This window comes from Capsicum annuum, unplaced genomic scaffold (assembly GCF_002878395.1).
Source record: "Capsicum annuum cultivar UCD-10X-F1 unplaced genomic scaffold, UCD10Xv1.1 ctg3809, whole genome shotgun sequence".
Classification (NCBI taxonomy): Eukaryota; Viridiplantae; Streptophyta; class Magnoliopsida; order Solanales; family Solanaceae; genus Capsicum; species Capsicum annuum.
In genome coordinates this window covers 78,491-99,766 of record NW_025845203.1, presented here as the reverse complement: position 1 = coordinate 99,766, position 21,276 = coordinate 78,491, and the positions used below count along the sequence as shown (strand labels likewise).

Sequence of the window (21,276 nt, the reverse complement as noted above, 5' to 3'; positions counted from 1 at the left end):
CCTTAATCAACCCTCCAAACAAACAAACAAAACATATTTTATTTTTAAATAAATTCTTTTTCTTTACCTCTGCTCCCTTACATGCCACTACCCACCTTGACCCTCTACACAACCCAAAAGCATTTTTTTATTGTTAGAAATTATTTTTATAAATTCTTTTCTTACCATCTCCTTCTCTTGATCCCTAATTTTTTTTTTAACTTTATATTTTTTTAAAAATATTTCTTCTACCCTTAATTTCAATCCGCCTACATTCATCATTCCGCCACCCCACCCATTTAGTCCACCCCCTACTCGCCTCAACCATTACAATTTTCTATCCTCCCCCTCCATCACAATATTCATCACGCCGCTCGTATTCATTTATATTATTTTATATTAGATATAATTAAATACTTTTATAAAATATCTTTTATTGTACTGATAAAATATCAAGTATCAATTTATTTTAGCATATATGCTGTTACTAATATTGAATAATCACATCAAAAATTTAATTATTAAGTTCAAAATCAGCTAATAGCTATTGATTAGTATCTTCATTATCTTAAAGAAAAAAAATTCTAATTAAGTTCAAGCATGTTATCTCTCCAAATAAATTATGCTTTTTGTGGATTCGAAAATAATTTGAGATACAAAGAATTAGTTCATCATTTAAATGAAATAAAATATATAAACATTTTTTCTTTTGGTTAAATATATAAGCGTACTCCGTTAAAAATAATAATAAATTCATATAGAAATATTGAGAGTCAACATTCAGTAATATATTTTCAAGAAAACCTTTGATATAGAATTGATATATAAATTCAGATAAAGAAATTGTCATGAACTTTAACAAACATGAAAGCAATAGAAAGAGATAAGACAGAGCTACATGATTATGGTGCAAAAAAAAAGAGTAGTGACAACAGTATTACTTCGTATGTCAAATCATTGAAAAACATGAGATATTAATATCAATTTAAATTGATAGACCTTGAACAGCAATAAAGAAAGATGAAGATGAAAATGTATACCACTCTTGCATACAAAAAGAAAAGTATAAAATAAAATACATTTAAAAAAAATGAAGAATGAAGAACAAAAATGCAGTAAATAAATTTATGAATAAAAATGATGATATAGGAGTATATGTAATAATAGCTAAGTGGTAGACCTCTATTTCAATTTAAATTTCATTTAAATTCAGATTCAAATATTATAAATTTGTTAAAAGAAGATTAGTTATTATTCTTCCTTATCCTCATTATTTTCAAATATAATATATATTTATATTATAATTTATATATTTGAGTTGAGATAAATATTAAAATCAATAAGATAATGATAATATAATTATTATTATTATTATTATTATTATTAATCATAGTTTATTTATTTCATATTTTTTTATCTTTTTATCTTCTTCTTTTGGTTAAAAAATAAAAAATATTTTTTTCCACAAATTAGTTTAAGTAACTTTTATTATATTACTGCAAACATTTAATATAAAATATATGAAAACCCCTCACAAAAAAAGAAAATCCTAAATTATTTATTAATTTTAATCTTCAGTTTAAAAATTTAATTTAATCCATCTGCAATTTATTGTTGCTACAAAGAATGAACAGTAAGGAAAGTTAGTTTAAATATTTAATTTAAACTAACTGATAGCTTTTAGATAAAGTTAAAGCATATTGATAGGGTTTATAATCCTTAGAAAATATTAGATATATAAATTTAATATATTATCATCATCATCATCATCATCATCATCATCATCATCTTTTTTCTTACTCCTACTACTAATTAATAGCACTATGTAGTGCCTCTACTACTATTATTATTCATTTATTATTATTATTATCATTATTACTTTTAATATCATTATCATTATTATTATTATTATTATTATTATTATTATTATTATTATTATTGTTATCACCATACTAATGCCATCACTACACACTTTTTTTTGGGTAGCAATTTTATTATGTAGTACTATTTATTATTATTATTATTATTAAATGCATTCAAATATATTTTATAGTTTATAAAAGGAATAAATTTTTGAAATAGTAAAAGTTTATTTAGACTCTCTAGTCATACTTTTCAATTATTAAGCTATTGACTTTTTTTCGTTTTTTAAAAGATAATACATTTTCAAATTCAAATATTTAATATTTAGATTATAAAAGAGATAAGTTTGAAATAGTAATAATCTATTAGAACCCTTCAATTATGAATTTCTAGTTATGAAGATAATGTATTTCAAATTCAAATACTTAATCTTTCAATTCAAATTTTTTATTACAATATTTTTAACTTTGTCTTAAAATATTTTTTAATTTTGTCCTTATATGTTGCTATTTTAATATGTTGTCACTTGACATCTTGTCTTGTTTTAGTTTTATTTATATATATATATATATATATATATATATATATATATATATATATAAATAGATAGATAGTGAATGTCTATTTTGTTTGGAGAAAAGTTAGGAACCCTAACTTTGGGACAAAGTCAGTTTTCTCCTATATATTAAGAGGTTTTCCTTTATTGTTATTCACCACTCAAGAAATCCTGAAGAGAAATAAAAAAGTCTTCTATCTTCTCTCTATTCTTTTTGGTCTTATTTCTTATTATTTTAATATACGTTATCAGCACGAGACTCTACCATCTCAAATTTAAAGGCTACGGTATTATTTGTTCCTATACATATGGCTAATAATTTTACGAAATTTGATTTCATTTTCCTTCAAAGTTCGAGAAAGAACTACCTTTCATGGGTGTTGGATGCTGAAATTGTCACGACCCAAAATTGATAGGTCATAATGGCATTTTTCATGGCGAACCTTGACTGGTAAGACTATCACACAAACCAATATATGAAGGATAGAAATTACCCTAAGGTAAGGCTGCTAGAATGAAGCCGAACTATACAAGTATTATAAATACAGAAAGAAACATAACAAAGCAGCCATAACTCCTAAAACCAGGTATCAACAGTATAAAAACATATTAGTACAACTCAAATCCAAGGAAATACATAAGATATCCAAATATAAGAGAGAAACTCTATCTCTGAAATGAAAGTAACGACATAGTCTATAAAAAAAGGTAGCAGAAGACATCTGGATGCCTGAAAATCATCAACTACCTTGAAAGCTCTAACAATCATTCGAGTCAACTAAGCTGGGGCGCACTCGAACTAGGACCTGCACCAAAAGGATGTAGTAGGCATGCGTATTATTCACTTGTACTCAGTAGGTATCATAGGCCGATAAAGCAAAGTAGAAAATAAAACATACAAAATATACACTAAGGGCATACACCTGCAATAAAAAAATATTCCACAATGGTAGCCCACACCACTTGCACTAATCGTTCTAATATACCACAATTACAACAATAACACAGTATATAGAACACAAGTATACATTATCTCACATACAAGTAGAAACAGAGAAGAACATGTATAAATAAGATGGTCAAGTATGAATAATAGGATATAGAGCAAGCAGACATATAATAAGTCAATATGGCAATCCAATTAGAATATAGATCATAATAAAGCAAATCCAATGTATAACATGATGATGAGGATAATGATGATCATGATGATGATGCATGAGACCATTGCACAATCTTTATATATGCCTGTAGAGCCAAAGCTTCCCGATGTAGGACCCATGGGGGTTCGTCAACCCATATGCATTCCTTATATCATATCTCCTACAAAGCTACAACTTCTTGATATAGGAACCATGTAGGGTTCGTCAACCCGTATACCAACAATATCTATGACTCTTCTCCGGCATAGCCTTAAGAGAAGGTCTATAAGATCCAATATCCGATACCAATTCCCAGTATTTCCAGTGTTTTTAGTATTTTCAGAGCATATACATAACATCAAACACAAATTATGTACACATATATGACAACAAGTATATATAAAGTAATATGACAAACAAGTGAAATGATACGTGTGATGACATGAGGATAATGATGCATTGTTCACAACCAATCACACTGAGTATTTCCATAACTAATCCACATAATGTATTTTCACAACCAACCACAATGTTATATTCTCACAACTGTGTAGGAGGTATGGTCGTTTGTGGTGCACTATAGCAAGAATCTTTATAATAAAATCACTGGTATGGGATGGCTATGAGCTAGGAGTTACTTATGGCCTTAATATATGCCTAAATCACTTTTTATATAGCCAAAACGTGATGTTTGAGTCTACATATACTTGAATCATAATGTTAGACTAGATTTTTGAGATGCTATAATATTTCCCTCTTGGGGTCATCCATACTTGAATGAAAACTAACTAAGATGAAATATTAGGGAAAGAGATGCAATCCCAATCCTAAATTTCTAATAGCTGAACGCTGACGTGATAGATGAATCTGTAACTAAAACATATACCAAATTGAACTCATAAATATATGTTATGACATGTGAATAACTTTATGAAATGATAAATAAATAATTAATTAAGGTAAAACTATTACCTCACGATGGAATTGAGTTTAAAGAGAAAAGATGAGAGTACTTGGTCATCATATTTGCCTCTGTTTCTCAATTAGCTTCCTCAACTAAATGATTTTGCCAAAAAATATTTACCAAAGTGACATGCTTATTCTTAAAATTATGAACATGAAGGTCAATAATATTAAATAGGACCTATTCATAAGAGATACTTGATCTTAGGCGTATTCATACTCCTAATTTCATTATCTATGCATGTTTAACTTAGTTTGGAGGACTTACTAATGTTGTTAATGAGTATTTAACATGTAATTTTGTATTTATATATTAAAAGAAATTTTTAGAGTGTTTAAGTTTATTTGAAACAATTTAAGAATCAAGAAGATCAATTAGAGTTTAGACGAAAAAACTAGTTGTGCTATCTTGAGCTACACTTGTTCTAGTGTACTTTTATAGTTCTATTGTGTTGTATGAACTAATTCTTGTTATATGATACTGTAGGATACCATTGTAGGTGTTTTGAAATCTAATTTAATCCTACAAACAATTAATGAGAAGTGGATAAATAAGGATCAAATGTATGAGAAGTTAAGAGCGAAAACAGAGCAAATTTCCACCTATTTAAAGGTACCTTCCGACGCACCCCCAAAACCTGGATATAGGCCATGAGTAGCACACCATAGGTCAAGGTAACACTGAATACACCTTGATTTTGGTGGGTTCTTCACCCCCAAAGGATGGCTTAAGGACATGTGGCACGAGGCCTCTCCCGGGATGTCAAAAGTTGATTTTTAAGTCTTTAAGGTGAGGGGCAATGTGGTAAATGCATATATTTCGTGTTGGGATGACCATGGATGACCTAAACCACTAGTAAATAATTAATTAGTCATAATTACACCATACTTTTAAAACAACACAAGATTGGAGAGAAGAGAAGACACCCAAGGGCTCTATACTAGGGTTCTTTCTTCTTTAACATAGTTTTCTTCTAGTTTTACTTATGAATTCCATTGTTGTGACTCTTTGTAAGACAATGAGTGGATAAACATCCTATTCTAGGGTTAAATTATTGTGATTCTTTGCAAGACAATGAGTGGATAAACATCTTCATTCTAGGGTTAGGCTACAAATATGATTGTGTAATTATGCTTTGATTGTTGGTTTATATGTTTGCCAAGTCATGTGATTTTACTTTTTTAAAGCGTCATAAACTTTAGGATAAATGTGAGTCCCAAAATAACTTGGCCGTAGAAATGGAGGGACAGAATGATAAATGTAAGGAGTGTGGATAGTAATTTTTCTAATTGCTAGATACTAATTATTAGTAGGATTATTTATGGTTTAGGAGAGGGATATACCTAAATACCACACTTGGTTAATGGAACAGAAAGATATCTTAATACATCCAAATTAAGGACTCACATCTCCACTCAATGATGTAATTGTGAGATCAATTTGGGTTGATGAATTAGAAGATGGACATTCTAAAGTTATAATATCAACCCCGTAAATCAATAATCATAATAAAAACTACCACTGACTAGAAACCATAGTTATGCATGAATGTGAAGTAAATGCCTCAACCCTGGAATTCATGATATATTGTTTACAATTCAAGTTTTATATCATTGTTATTTTTGTTGCTTAGTTATAATTATAGAGCTCATATTCTTGTTACAAACTTGAACTTATTTAATATCATTAGTAACACTTGAATCAGATTACTTACTAAACACCAAGTCCCTGTGGGTTTGATAACTGGCTCGCAAGAGTTATTATACTACTTGGATGACCTGTGTAGGGAGAGTCCTTGGTAGAGTTACCAAGATGAGCTGGTGGTAGAGTTGCTGCTAGCACAAGGAGACTAGAGTTAGGCTAAAATCTAGACTATCATCAGGAGATTGATTATAGTGGATTTTGTTAGTGCTTGTGAGGGAAAGCCGTGTTTTTTCCTATCTTGGGTTTCTACACAAGATGCAAAAAGTTTTTGGTGCCATTTTCAGGGACTTAATAATTGACAACTTTCTGATTTTTGGTTTTGGTATTTTATTTGATAAGTGTTGATAACTTGGTCTAAGATACTGAATTTGCAGGTATAGTTTTGAATCTATAGTAAGCTGGCAAGGGCAGTATCCTGAATTATAGAAATACTTACATCAATTGAGGAGAGAAACAACACTTGTCTATCGCATCCCACAAGTATAATATGGCGAAGACATTTTTATAGTCATTGCTAAAGAACAGCTAGCTCGTAGGACAGTGTGCATCCCTTAGCACTCCTCCTAGATGGGGAGAAACCACGGGCTCGTCCCCTTCCTCGAGTCCATCCACAACTCAAGGTTCACCTTGTTGACTGAATTCTCTCTCCAGAACAAGGCTCCTTATATCTAACCTCATGGTACCTAGTCAGCATAATCTGCACAAAAAGAGTGAAACATAACCCTGAACACAAGGTATGAAGGAACTTCGCACGATAAGGAATAAAATAAGGAAATTTTCATAAAGAAATCCTATAGCCTCTCAAAGATAGATATAGAAGTCTACACACCATTCTGTGAGACTCTATCAGACATCCCATTCTTACACCATTGAGACCAATAAAACTTGGTTTTGACACCAATTTGTCACGATCCAAAATCCCAAGGGTCATGATGGCACTTGTCGCCAAAAAACCTTGACAAGTAAGCCTATTACTTATGGTTTGTTGTGGAAATACATCATATGGTTAGTTGTGGAAATACACCATGTAGATTAATTGTGGAAATACTCATTTTGTATGGTTGTGAATATTGCATCATCATTCTCATGTCATCATACATATCATTTCACTTGATTGTTTTATTGCTTTATATTTACTTATTGTCATATATGTGTACTTGATTTATGTCTTATGTCATGTGTGTATTTTGGAAATACTAAATATTGGTATCGAATATTGGGTATTATGAACCTTCTTCAAAGGATTGTGCTGGAGAAACTTAAGGCTGTATGCCAAACTTAAGGTTGTGTGCCAAACTTAAAGTTGTGTGCCAAACTCAAGGCTGTGTGCCAACCTCAAGGCTGTATGCCAACCTCTTTCATCATCATCATCATCATCATCATATACATTGCACTTGCTTTATTGTGTTTATGTTGTGCTTGTATTGCCATATTGATTTGTCATCTATATATTTGTTCTATATCTTGACTTGTTATTATCTCATTATTCTATTTTCCTCGATTTGTACTTAATGATCTTGAATATACATATTCCTCTTTTGTTCTACTTGTATATGATATTGTTTATATTTATACCCTATTTGGTGTGTTGTTGTATTATATGTGGATATTATAGAACTGTTAGTAAAAGCGGTGTGGTCTACCGTTGTAGGACATTTTCTATTTCCAAGTGACGTGTCCTTAGTATGTATTTTGTATTCTTTATTTTTTACTTTACTCAGTCAGGTTATGATACCTACTGAGTACAAGTGGACCATACTCACGCCTAGTGCACCCTTTTGGTGTTGGTCCTAGTTTGAGTGCACTCCAGCTTGGTTGATTCAGGCGAGATTTGGTGTTTTCAAGGTAGTGGTTGACCTTCAAGTGTCCAGATGAATTCTACTACCTTTCTTATAGATTATGTCTTTACTTTTACTTCGAAGACAGAGTTTTCTTCTATAATTGGACATCTTATGTATTTCATTTGGATTCGAGTTGTACATACGTTCTTATACTGTTGACACCTAGTTTTAAGAGTTATGGCTGCATTTTTATATTTCTTTCTGCATTTATTATACTTTTATGGTTCGTCTTTGTTCTAGAAGCCATAGTCTTTCCCCTCTTTGTGTATCAGTTGGACTTACTTGTCAAGGTTCGTCGTGATAAGTTCCATCTTGACCCTTTGGATTTTGGGTCACAACAAGTTCCCACCCTTAACATATATTTTGTACCAATAATTACTATCCAACCCAATCTGAAAGACTTAATCTATAACCTACCTCGAAGGCCGAAACCGGTTTGCAATATTTTAACCACAAATCCCTACTTCGCACGAACGGTCTCTAAATCAACTACTTCTAACCACTTAGACATGTAGTCTACTACTACCAATATATACTTCATACTATGTGAACTCATGAATGCACCCATGGAGTCAATACCTCACACATCAAATAGCTCAAGCTCAAGGATAAGCATCATGGGAAGCTCATGCTTCCGTGAGATATTTCCTACCTTTGTCATTAGTCACAAGCTAGAGCATAGTCATGTGCATCCTTATAGATCATCAACCAATAGTAACCATATTTAAGGATCTTATGGGCCGTACAAGTACCTCCATGGTGACCCCCAACTAGAGATGAATGACAGACATCCGAAATACTCATCAACTTCAGGAATACACCTCTGAATTACACCATCTACACACACTCGAAATAAGTAAAGATCAAAGAACTTCTGTACCTCATGGATCAATCATTTTTGTTACTGAAATGATATGACTTCTGGGATGAGGTCACTTGCCAAATAATTGGCAAAGTCAGTAAACCATGGGATTAAGTCTTGTGATGCTTCCAAGATGTGCTCATCTGGAAAATTATCATCAATCTCAAGCTCACCCCCTAGTTTAAGCATCACCTCCTCTTCTAGGTGGGATAGATGGTCTGCAACCTAATTTTATGTGCCCTTTCATTCCTTAACCTCAAAGTGTACTCTTGCAGCAATAGTACCCATCAAATTAATCTAGTCTTAGCATCCTTCTTCTTCATAAGGTACCTAAATTTGTATGGTCTATGCACAATAACTTTAATACAAATCAAATAGTATCAAATCTTCTCAAAAGTAAATGCCACCGCAAGCAATTCATGTTCACTAATCGTGTAATTTTTCTATGTGTGATTAAGTGCTTTGCTGGCATAATACATGGGATAAAGTATATTCTCATGTATTTGGCCTAGGATAGATCCTAGGGCCACACCACTGGCATCACACATTACCTCTAATGGAAGGGTCCAATCCAAAGACACAATAATATGAGCAGAAATCAACCTCTGTTTTAGGAACTCAAAGGCCATGAGACAGGCATAATCAAACACAAACTTTACCTCCTTATATAATAGTTTGCATATTAAATTTTCAATTTTAGAGAAGTCCTCGATGAGTCGATTATAAAAACCTGCATGACCCAAGAAACTCTGAATACCTATCACAGAAATCAGTGGGGACAATTTTTCAATCACCTCAATTTTAGCCCCATCAACCTCTATCCCTTTCTTCAGAATTTTGTGCCCAAGAACTATCCCATCTTTAACCATGAAGTGACACTTGTCCCAATTTAGAACTAAGGTTCACTCCATATATCTGAAGTACATTAGCTAAGTGACCCAAACAGTCATCAAATGATTCACCTACAACTGAGAAATCATCCATGAAGACCACAATAGTATTATCCACCATATAAAAAAAGATAAACATCATACAATGTCTAAAGGTGGCAGAAACATTACAAAAACCAAAAGGTATCCTCTTAAATGCAGACGTACAATATGAACAAGTGAAAGTGGTTTTCTCTTGGCCTTTGGGGGAAATTGAAATCTGATTATACCCAAAATAACCATCAAGAAAATAATACCATCATCTACCGGCAAGATGGTCTAATATTTAGTCTATGAATGATATAGGAAAGTGATCCTTCTGCATCCAAGTATTTAACTTTCGGTAATCATACCATCCTGTGATTGGTCTCAAAAGAACTAACTTGTTCTTCTCATTAGGGTCCACATTGATTCCACCTTTATTTGGCATACATTGAACTAGGCTCACCCATTTTTGGTCGGTAATAGGGTAAACCACACTTGAATCTAACCACTTAATGATGTCCTTCTTCACCACCTCTTGCATATATGGATTCAGACGATGTTGATGCTTAATGCTAGGCATACACTTGATTCCAGCTAAATTATGAGTGCAAATTCTGAGTAGAATCCCAGTAATATACGTAATAGTCTAACCAATAACATATTTAAACCTCTGTAAAACATAAATCAAGGCCCCAACTTGAAAAACTAACAAATATATTATAATAATAACTGATAAGGTATTGTTGGACCTAAAGAATATATATTGCAACTGAGAAGGGAGGGCCTTCAATTCCAAGACCAGTGGCTCCTTAATAGATGAACGAGCTAGCAGGGTCACTCTATTCTTCAAATTATTTGGTGCATAAAAATATGAAGCTTTGCCAACAAGTGTGCTCACCATCTCATCATATTCATCAATACCATTGCTATCAAAATTCATGATCACTATCGCCAATGCCTCGAGCCCAAGTCTCCCCTTATTGGATTCAACCAATGCATCATTATCTATAGTGTCTATAACAGACATCACCTGTATATATTTTTACTACCTCATTGACTGACACATATTGAAAGTGACCTATTCATTACTAAGTTAGAATATTATCTGTCCTATCTCTATGTTAACTAATGCCCTACCCGTGGCTAACAAGGGTCGTCCTAAGATGATAGGGACATCAAAATCTACCTCACAGTTAAGAATCAAAAACTTAGTTAGGAATATGAAAGAAAATACTTTCACTAACACACCAGACAATATGCCAACCGACTTCTTCACAGTATGATCAGCCATCAATGGTCTCATAGAGGTCGTTTGGGTGACCCCAACTGCTGGTATGCAACTAAAGGCAAGAGATTTTTACTATCTCCCAAGTTACATAATGCTCATGAAAAATTTAAGTACTCAATATTGCAAGGAATAATGAAAGCTTTGGGATCCATTTTTTTCTCGACCAAAAATCAGGAAACAATTGCACTATAACGGTGCATATTATCAGCAAGCTTAAAAATCACCGTCTCTTAGTTAAGAAAGCCTTTATGAACTTTGTATGATTGGGCATCTACTACAAATCTCTCACAAAAGGGATATTCACAGATAATTCCTTCAACATCAACATGAATTTATGATAGTTCTCTTCTTTTGCTTTCATTTCAACCTTTGAGGAAAAGGTGGAGGAGGTCGTGGAATAGGATTCAAAACTGGTGTGTCCTCCTTACCCTTGCCTTTATAATTATCAGCTCATTTTTCTATACCCATTGGTTTCTACAATGTCTCACCATTAGACACCGATTTCTCAGTTTCAGCTTCAGGTGTATCATCTACATCCATAGTATCACCCCTTACCTTTCCAACCATAGGAATATATGGATCAATAGTATCCTTACAACTCTAAGTAGTGATAGTTAAGCAATGACTATCATTCTTCAGATCCCAAATGATATTTCTAGGAACAGTGCTCGATTGATGTTAATTTAATATAGCCAATATTTGTCCAACTGTTGCTCAAGTACTGCTTAATCATGGTAGTATGTGATTATACTCTCTGGATCAATCCCGATATGTCTTCCTTAATATATTTAAGGAAACTATTTTGTCTCTCTGAACCTTTCATAAGCTTCGCAAGTAATGCTTTCATTCTAGAGTCAGCATCACGATTCTGCCATAGAACATACATACCACTCTTCTCCATATAATCATCCTTTTCCCTCCAGTCACCATCATGCTCTCTGAAACTATCCCTACACTCCATAATAGTTATGACCTTGATTTCCTTACCTCGAGTTCCAAGTATCTCGATTAGACCTTTGTCCCTTGGCTTAAAAACCCTTCATCTCTCTATCCAAGTACTTTACCTCTTCTTTATAATCGGACTCTTCATGCCTAGGAGATTTACGTCGAGCACACATTGCATTTAACTTGTTTGCTTTGATAGCTACAAATTTCTTTGTAGGTAACCTAATCTCAGTACTTAATTGTGTTACCTCTTGAGCCACTATCTTATTTAGTCTTCTCTTCTCACTGGAAACACCAATTGCATAAGTACCGGCTGACCTGTCTACCTCTCGAGTATGACACTCTGGGTTGGTTTTAGTAATCTAATATAAGTTCTATATGGCTTGATCCCATCGTATACTCATGAAAGCTCCACCTATAATAGTATCAGCTACAACCTTGGTATTAGTATTCAAGGATTTATAGAATATGTCCAACAATTTTCTACCTGTGATTCTGTATTTTAGAACCTTCAATAACTTCTTCTTGAACCTTAACCATGTCTCATAGAGTGCCTCTAAATGTAACTACCTGAAATTATAAACCTCTTCCTTAAACTGTAACATCCTAGAAAGAAGGAAAAATTGGTCCAAGAACTATATCCTCTACTTGTTCCAAGTAGTTATAGACTTATGAGGAAGCTCTCTTAACTATAATGTCGCTTCACCTATAAGATAGAATAGGAACAACCTGAGTTGTAAAGTTTTCTGGATCAACCCCGATAGATTCTATGAAGTGCGAATCCCCACAAAGTTCATAATGTGCATCTTTGCATCAACATTAGGTAGACCAACATACACACCATTCAGATTAAGAAACTGAATTATTACACTCCTAATACTAAATTTCATTTCTTTAGAAAATCCTGGGGGAATAATGACACCTGTCTCAACTGGTTTAACATACCTAGATCTTATTCTGGATCCTCATAAAATTGCAAATATTGATGAACTACCGGCTGTTGAACTCTGTTTCTCTCGATCTCAAGTTAATTAGATAAAGTTTTGTAGCTTCAAATTACTGTTGTTATTTCTTTTTCCTAGTCTATACCTCTCTCTTGAGCAAGTATTGAATATAGGCGAGTTCCTATCATTTACAACTGTCAAGAAAGCAATCAATACAAAAGAAATCCCAATACATAAAAGAATGCCAGTTTTAGAATAACTTTTCACTTTCTCTGCTTTGTTAATCCATCAAGTTCCCACAACCCTAGTTATGGGGTTTAGCTACACATGATTGTAAAAACACATATAGATTTCATAAATGAAAGCATGAGAATGAACTTACAATGAAAACCTAAAATTTCAAATTATGAAAGCATGAGAATGAACTTACAATGAAAACCCAAAATTTCAAATTAATCTCAAACCCTAAAAGCCAAGAATAATAATTCCAAGATCAATAATTTAATGCCCTGAGTCTGTGCACCAGATGCTATACGGTACTTACGAACTCGAAGGGCCACAAGCTAACCCATGACTGATATCTGCTGTGAGCACTGAAACATGATATTGTAATAAATATGAAAAATAAGATGAAATACCATAAGATTCAAAATTTGTAAATACTGATAAAATATATCATCTGTGATAATATCTGAAAATTGAATACTGACTGAAAGCTAGTCTGAAAGGCTTCTAACTGAAAATATCTAAAAGTAGAGTTGATAGGACAATCCCTCAACTAAATTCATCTACTAAAATACTGAGTCTACTGAAATAATAAAATAAAGAATATCCTCAAATAATGAGGACTCACTGCTAATTTACTGCTGCTGGCTGAATGTGAGTTTATCTATGCACAGTCGGGAATCTGAGCATCCGAACCTATGATATGAGACATTATAGTGTAAATAAAGACATCAGTACATAGAATATACTGGTATGCTAGATGAGGTAAGTCTGAATGCAAGGGTTCATATGCATGAACAATAACTGACAGTATGATATGGAGTAATTGAGCATGAGAGTACATGGATAATTGATACTGCTGTAAATACTAAGTATGCACTAATGTGCATATAAATAAATACTGTGACTAAGATTATTTCAAGCTAAGTCTTGAGTTCTAATACTAAGTAATTGATATCTAAAGTTACTGTTACTGATTGACTGTATCTGGCAGTCTTGATTCTGTAGAATTCAACAAAGTTCTATTCTGAAGACTGAGACTGAGACTGAGATCGTGAAAGGTAATCATCTATCGACATGCCCCAAATAAGATAACTGAGTTGGGGTCCAACATGTGATCCCAGTTGGAAGGGTGTCAGTACCATACCACGGGTAAAGACACTGAAGAGTTATCCTCATAGGGTAGGTACTCTAATGAGAATGGTGGAACATCTAGTAGGTTAAAATACCTCATCAACCCTCAACTGGAAGGTTTGATATCTCAACCTACACTGGCTACGTAGTTCTGGAATGAAAGGATTGATTTTAGAGATCACACCCTCTACAGGCAGGTGAGCCCTCATCCTTGGGTCCACTCGGTGCTGAATCCTACTCCTAACTAAAAGACACTAAACTGAGTATACTGAACTGGAATAGACTGATACTGAGCTTACTGAGTTTTTCTAAGTTTGATAACTAACTTAGTTTTACTCAGTTCTATAACTTGATGAGAGTACTACTGATTGTGACATGAGTGTAATTCTATAACTGACACTGGCTCTAGACACACAACTAAGTTTTTGGGTATTAAATACCCCCAGGACTCGATAACATGAAAAAAATAAAGCATAATATACTCTTGAAAATCATAACAATGTATACTTGTCCATAGTTCACTCATAGAGGTATTTAATGAAACACTTGTAATGCATCTACTTATATATTAATGGGGAATACATGCTATCATATTATAATTACACTATTTTATTTGCATAGGTATTTTATCAAACACATGGGGAGCATGCTTAGGTTATACAATAATCAAAACGTATAGTCATCATGGCTACATCAATCAACGTGCAAATTGAAGGTTTTATCATGAAGATCAAGTAATTCAACACATACAATAATCAATTTCATAAAAGCATGTAATTTACTCATGGACTAAAACCCAACAATTACATGAATATGAATTTAATTCAATTCAAACATGGAAGTTCATAATTCAACAATCTTGTATTTTGAAAAGGGATTCACTCTATGGGTGAAAAAAACCCATAGATAAACACCTAACATACCTTAATTTGTGAGTTTCTTGAAGTTCTTGGTGAATCCTTTGAGATTGCTCTTGGTTTCTTGAAGCTAGGGTTTGTAGTTTTGAGAGAGAATGATTTTAATTTGGGGATAAATTGAGCGAGTAATGACTTAAAATGTTTTAAGGGATTAAATCCCGTATCTGGGCATGTTAAAATCATAGGAAAAGATTGTTTTAACCCTGGATAAAACATTTAATTTCCGTTGAAATTTTCTAAAATAGGCACCTGGCGCGACGCGGAGCTATCGCGTTGTGTCTATGGAAATTGCCAACTGGGAAAATACATGGTGGCACGATGCAGTGGTATTGCGTTGCCACTTTGGTTGCGACCTGTAAGTTCATCGCGACGAGGTGAAATCACGTTGGTACACTGGAAATGGATAATTATGAAAATAAGTTGTGGAGCGATGCGCCAGTGTTGCGGTACCTCACTGGAAACTGACAATTGCCATTTGTACATACTCTGCGATACACCACTGGCCTGAATTTCGGTGTGTAACGATTGAAACTTAAAATAGCCATAAATTCTTACCTGGTTATCGGATTTAGGTGAATTTTTATCGTTGGAAAGCTAATTTAATTTCCAACTCAATGGCAGGCTCTAAACTAAAAATTAGTAAGCGTTTCAAAAATTTCATATTGGATAACTCATGAACTAAGAGTTAAGTTAAGCTTGAGAAATACGGGGTATTACAATATCTCCCTCTTGGGAACTTCATTCTCGAATGAGATTGATTAAGCTGAGACACTGATAGACTGAGTTTACACGCTGAATATGCATATCTGATGCATGACTACATGACTAAACTACTGAAAAACTGAGCTCTTACACTGAACATGCATATCTGATGCATGGAATTTATGATTGAAGCTACTGACAAGCTGGGTTTTCATATTGAATATGCATATCTGATGCATGAGTACATAATTGAACTGATTCATGAATGTATGACTGAATATACAACAGTAATGGATACCAAATTATAATTATTGCTGAACATGAAACTGAGTAAAGCTAAGGAAGATTGTTACCTTAAGCTGGATCTGAGGTTACGGAGAAGAGGTAAGAATACTTGGTCTGCGTATCTGCTTTTTTTCCTAAGTAGCTCCCTCTACGGACTGATTTCACCAAAGAAATTTGACTAAGGGGACTTCTTTATTCCTTAGTCTATGAATTTGATAATCGAGGATCTGGACTAGAACCTCTTCGAAAGAGAGATCATTCTGAATATTTATATCCTATAAAGGAACTATGACTGCTGGGTAATCAATGCATTTCTTTAGCAAGGAGACGTGGAATACTGGATGCACTGAGGCTAGATCTGAAGGTATCTCAAGCTTATTATCTACCTTTCTGAAATGGCTGAGAATTCTGTAAGGACCGACATATCAGGAACTGAGCTTTCCCTTCTTGACGAACCTCTTTACTCCTTTCATGGGAGAGATTTTCAGGAACACAAAATCACCGATCTCAAACTCGAGATCCTTTCTCTTTACATCTGCATACGTTTTCTATCAGCTCTGGCAGCCCTAAGTCTTTCTTTGATTAACTGAACCTTCTCTAAGGCATTGAACACTAGGTCAGGCCCTACCACTGTCGCCTCACCTACCTCAAACCAACCAATCAGAGATCAGTATCTCCTACCATAGAGAGCTTTAAACAGAGCCATCTGAATACTAGAATGATAGCTATTATTGTATGCGAACTTGATCAAAGGCAAGTGGTCATCCCAACTACCCTTAAAATCGACAATGCATGCTCTCAACATATCTTTTAGAGTCTGAATGTTTCTTTCTTCTTGACCATCTATCTGAGAGTGGAAGGCTGTACTGAGGTAAACTTGGGTACCAAGACCCTTTTGGAATACTTTTTAGAAATAAGAGGTAAACTGGGTACCTCTATCTGAGATAATGGATACTGGAACTCCTTGTAACCTGACCAATTCTCTGATATAGAGTTTAACATAGTCCTCAGCTGAATAGAAAGTATGAACTAGCAATAAATAAGCTAATTTGGTCATCCTGTCTATAATAACCTAAATAGAATCATGATGATGACGAGTATGAGGCAAACCCATCACAAAGTCCATGTTCACTTCTTCCCATTTCCATGTAGGAATACTGAACTCCTGCATGGACCCACTAGGCTTCTAGTGTTCAATCTTAACTTGCTGACATGTAGAACATTTAGCTACAAATTCTTCAATATCCCTCTTCATCCCACTCCACCAATAGATCTCCCACAAATTGTAGTACATCTTAGTGGCCCCTGGATAAATTGAGTAATGCGCACCATGCGCTTCTGCAAGAATTCATTGCCTCAAGTCATCTATACCTGGCATACATAAATGACCCTAGAAACATAATACACTATCTCTCTCTTGGGAGAAAACCTCTACTTTCTAATCTCTCACTGACTCTTTCAACTTAATAAGTCTGGGATCTCTATCCTACTTTTCCTCCACCTTGGAAACTAGAGAGGATTATACTACCTTCTGCTAAATTGACTAAGTGGACACCTAGTCGGGCAAGCTGATGAAATTCCTGAACAAACTTCTTTTTACTTTCCTCAACATGAGCAACACTATCCATAGACAGTCTACTGAGAGTATCAGCTATTACATTGGCTTTGCCCGAATGATACATAACACTCATGTCATAATCTTTCCATAATTCTAACCACTTTCTCTGATGTAAATTTAAATATTTCTGAAAAAAGATATACTGCAAGCTCTTGTGATATGTGAACACATCTACATGCACCCCATACAAATAGTGCCTCCAAATATTTAAGGCAAACACTACAGCTTCTAACTCTAGATCATGCGTCAAATAATTCTTCTCGTGGGGCTTAAGCTGTCTGGAGAAATAGACTATGACCTTACCTCTCTACATGAGGACACAACCCAAACCTACTCTGGATGCATCACAGTACACAACAAACCCGCCTGAACCATCTGATAGAGTCAAAATTGGGCCTGAGGTGAGTCGAGTCTTTAACTTCTGAAAAGTCTTCTCACTAGAATCTGACCACTAAAACTGGACTTTCTTCTAAGTCAATCTTGACATAGGGGATGCAATAGACAAAAACCTTTCAATAAACCAATGGTAATAGCCAGCTAAATCCAAAAAACTCCTAATATCTAATAGAGAGATCGGTCTAGGCCAATTTCTCACCACCTCGGTCTTTTGAGGATCAACTCTAATGCCATCACTGAAAATAATATAACCAAGGAATGCTACTGGCCTTATCCAAAATTCACACTTACTAAATTTGGTGAACAACTGATGAGTTTTAAGAGTCTGAAGTTTGACTTTGAGGTGATCTGTATGATCATTCTCACTACGAGAATAAACAAGAATGTCATCTATGAAGACTATAACAAAAATATCCAAGTATTATTTGAACACGCGATTAATTAAGTCCATTAAAGCTTCTGGGCCATTAGTAAGACTAAAGGACATGACTAGAAACTCAAAGTGACCATACCAGGTTCTGAAAGCTATTTTGAAATGTCATATTCTCTGACTCTGAGCTGATGATAGCCTGATATGAGGTCTATCTTAGAAAAGTAACTAGCACCCTGAAGTTGGTCAAATAAGTCATCGATTCTGGGAAGTGGATATTTATTCTTGACTGTGACTTTGTTTAACTGACGGTAGTCAATACACATTCTGAAAACACTGTCTTTCTTATGCATAAATAGAACTGGTGTGCCCCACGGAGAGACACTGGGTCTGGTGAATCCCTTATCTAGGAGATATTTCAACTGTTCTTTTAATTCTTTGAGTTCTATTGGGGTCATTCTATATGGCAGAATAGATATGGGCTGAGTATCTAGAAGAAGGTCTATTTCGAAGTCAATTTCCCTAGTGGGAGAAACTCTAGGAAGATCTTCAAGAAATACATCTGAGAATTCATTTTATACTGGAATTGACTCAAGACTGGGAGTTTCTAAACTAGAGTTCTTGACCCACACAAGATGATAGACATATTCCTTGGATATCATTTTTCTCGCTTAAGGTATGAAATCAACTGACCCTTAAGCGCTGTAGTACTACCTCTCCATTCAAGGACTGGTTCATTTGGAAACTGAAAATGAATAATTCTATCTCTAAATCAACTAAGGCATAGCATGAATGGAGCTAATATATACCAGGAATGATATCAAAATCTACCATCTCTAGCTCTACAAGGTCTGCTGAAGTAACTTTCTGAGATATCATAATCGGACAGTTCCTATATACCCTTGGGCTATGATATATTTACCTACTGGGGTAGAAACTGAGAAAGGCTCTGCTAGGATTTCTAGACTGACTCTGAAGTTAACGTCTATATAAGGAGTTACGAAAGATAAAGAAGCTCCTGGATCTAGCAAGGCATAAACATGTAAATAAAATATCTGTAATGTACCAGTGACCACATCAGGAGAGTTTTCCTAATCTTGTCTGGATTGAAGTACATAAAGCTGTTTAGGCGTTGCCCACTGGTGGCATTAGAAGTGGCACCCTACTGATTCGGGCGACCTGACTGAGCTGAAGAACGAGTATGCTGACCCTGAGAACCTGATTGAGGACAATCTCTGACTCTATGGTCTGGCTTGCCATACCAAAAACAAACATCACTGCCAGCTCTATAGACACCCTTGTGGTTTCTGCCATATGTCTAACAAAGAGGATTTGTTCGAGCACTACTGATACTACCTTGAGATTTAGAGCCTGGATCCCTATCGCCGTTACCATTTCTAAACTTAGGTACTGGAGCACTGGCTGAGGACGGAGCTAGAACTGAAGATCTTTGATGAAACTGGGAACAGTTACCACCCTCTGACTTAGTATGATTGAAATTGAAGCTACTTGTTCTAGCTTTCTTGTTCTACCTCTATATTTCTTTGATCTTATCCCTTTTTATCTACTAAGCATGGACCATGAGCCTAGATATGTACATCTCCTTAATCAACATCGCTGTTCTGCACTCCTTAACCACTCTATCTGAAACCCAAATACAAACTTGCTTATTCAGGACCTACTGTTTGCTAATGCATGGGGGCATACCTGATAAACTGAGTAAACTTGAGAGAATAATCCTTCACACTCATACTTCCCTGTCTAAGATTGATGAACTCTAACACCTTAGCTTTTCTCAACTGTAAGGGAAAGAATCTCTCTAGGAAAGCAGTGGAAAACTCTTCCCACTCTATGGGCTCTGCATCCGTGCCCCTGTCTACCTTCCACTGCTTAAACAACATATGAGATAAATCTTCTAGATGATATGAAACTAACTCAACACTCTCACTGAAAATCACTCCCATAATATCTATGACTTTCTAAACCTGATCAAGGAACTTCTGTGGATCCTCTTCTGGCTTAGATCCCAAGAATAGGGGTGGATTTATTTGGGTGAAGTTCCAAATACTGGCTGTAGTAGTATTGGCCACTATATTGGATAGAGCAACAACTGGACATTCATTTTGAGCTACTAAAGAGTTGGCTAGAGTAGTGAATGCAACTCTGAATTCTACATGGGAGGCGTGCTCGTCTAGGGGATCTGCCTAAATAGGCTGAGGTGCTGACTGATTTTCGGTTCTTCTTTTGTTAGTCTTTTTGGGAGGCATACTCTATAAATGAAAAGGAGAAAATATATTAGACTGAGAGTTTAACTTGAGCTCATTCTCACTCGCACGATATGAATACTGAAAGAAGGGAAACTATTTCCTAAAATATCTCATAACCTCCTGTCTATAAGTGTGGTACTTTACACACCTATGCATAAGACTCTACTTGGTGCAGCTTTTAGACTCCCTAGGACTCCGGTGAACCTTAAGCTCTGGTACTAAGTTTGTAACTCCCCAAGTCTGTACCCCAGATGCTATACGGTGCTTACAACCCCAAAGGACAACAAGCTAACCCATGACTAATATCTACTGTGAGCACTGAAACATGATACTTTAATAAATGCAATAAATAAGTTGAAA

At 34.6% G+C, this 21,276-nt stretch overlaps 1 protein-coding gene across 1 annotated transcript in view; it reads right to left on the bottom strand.

Moving 5' to 3' along the window:
* LOC124891589 (late embryogenesis abundant protein-like) overlaps positions 1-21,276 on the bottom strand; it is a 41,877-nt gene that overhangs the window by 1,313 nt on the left and 19,288 nt on the right. The gene's annotated exons all lie outside the window — the stretch shown is intronic.